Consider the following 1,854-nt stretch of genomic DNA (forward strand, 5'->3'; position numbering starts at 1 on the left):
TAATGTGTTATGCAGAAAGATATATTTGATATGCAATTACAGTCGTCAAAAAGTCTCTGTTAGTCGATAACATGTTAAAAATTGCAGCAAACTCGGGAATGTCCCTTTAATATATCAATATGTTCCAGCGGTGTCATTAAAAACCCTTTAAACATATCTACATAAAGTGATGACACCAGTTGTTTTCGAAAGGTGAGCATATTCTGCACCACAATGACACCAGCCCAGAGCACAGCCAATAGTCGTCCTTTTTATAAATATTTTCACCCAAAATATGAAAAAGCACATAAATAAAATGTCAAAATATGATATAGCATCAGTCTGTGAATGAATGAATTAATATTTAAGGACAATCCAGTACAAAAACACATCGGCTGTCTTGTGTCATAACATGTTAATATAAGAATGAATTGATGATCCACATCAACATAAGAATTTTAGGGTTAAATTAAAACATGTTAATATAAAAACGAATTGAAACACGCCTGGAATATTTGAATATTATAACCTCGATGATACTTGTCAACTTCTATGCCAGGTTGATATGACGTTGCTTGAATTCAGCAAACGCATGAAATGGGCATGCCCCAAGAAGTTGTTAAAGGTAAAGTTTGTTTTGTTTAACGACACTACTAGAACACATTAATTTATTAATCATCGGCTATTGGATGTCAACCATTTGATAATTTTGTCTTATAGTCTTAGAGGGAAAACCCGCTACATGTTTCCATTAGCAGCAAGGGATCGTTTATATGCACCATCCCACAGACAAGATATCACATACCACGGCCTTTGATATACCAGTCGTGGTGCTCTGGCTGTAACGAGAAATAGCCCAATGGGCCCACCGACGGGGATCGACCCGAAACCGACCGAGCATCGAGCGAGTGCTTTAACGCTGGGCTACGTCCCGCCCCAAAACGCAAATGCCGTCAAACGTGAAACACTATAAAACTGTGGAACTATGACGTGGTGCTCAGACACGCTGCAGGGCATTGTAAGTATGGTATAGTTTACTAGCTTTAAGCCTTCCGGCTCATGGCTATACATTTCACATACAAACGTCAAACACTATAAAACTGTGGAACTATGACGTGGTGCTCAGACACGCTGCAGGGCATTGTAAGTATGGTATAGTTTACTAGCTTTAAGCCTTCCGGCTCATGGCTATACATTTCACATACAAACGTCAAACACTATAACACTGTGGACCTATGACGTGGTGCACAGACACGCTGCAGGGCATTGTAAGTATGGTATAGTTTACTAGCTTTAAGCCTTCCGGCTCATGGCTATACATTTCACATACAAACGTCAAACACTATAACACTGTGGAACTATGACGTGGTGCTCAGACACGCTGCAGGGCATTGTAAGTATGGTATAGTTTACTAGCTTTAAGCCTTCCGGCTCATGGCTATACATTTCACATACAAACGTCAAACACAATAAAACTGTGGACCTATGACGTGGTGCTCAGACACGCTGCAGGGCATTGTAAGTATGGTATAGTTTACTAGCTTTAAACCTTCCGGTTCATGGTTATACATTTCACATACAAACGTCAAACACTATAAAACTGTGGAACTATGACGTGGTGCTCAGACACGCTGCAGGGCATTGTAAGTATGGTATAGTTTACTAGCTTTAAGCCTTCCGGCTCATGGCTATACATTTCACATACAAATTAATAGCATCTAACGGATGGATAATTAGATGTGTTGAGAAAATAGGTACAATGTATATGTACCAATATTACATATTTCTTTTTGTTTTTGTTTTAAAGAGAATACTGGCAATTGCACAAATTTACATACATATTTTGTGCCAGTAGTATTTCTTAATGTATGCTGG

At 38.8% G+C, this 1,854-nt stretch overlaps 1 long non-coding RNA gene across 2 annotated transcripts in view; it reads left to right on the forward strand.

Annotated features, from left to right (window-relative positions):
• The first annotated feature begins 392 nt into the window (after window positions 1–392).
• The window catches only part of LOC121366756, a 3,481-nt gene continuing 2,019 nt past the window's right edge, over window positions 393–1,854 (forward strand). Inside the window, exon 1 of one of the 2 annotated variants that reach the window (XR_005957219.1) lies at window positions 393–604. This is a non-coding gene — a long non-coding RNA (uncharacterized LOC121366756). Of the gene's footprint in view, window positions 605–1,503; window positions 1,623–1,854 lie in introns of those variants that run through there. The other variant, XR_005957220.1, reaches the window with a different exon arrangement.

The sequence above is a fragment of the Gigantopelta aegis genome, unplaced genomic scaffold, assembly GCF_016097555.1.
Source record: "Gigantopelta aegis isolate Gae_Host unplaced genomic scaffold, Gae_host_genome ctg7003_pilon_pilon, whole genome shotgun sequence".
NCBI lineage: Eukaryota > Metazoa > Mollusca > Gastropoda > Neomphalida > Peltospiridae > Gigantopelta > Gigantopelta aegis.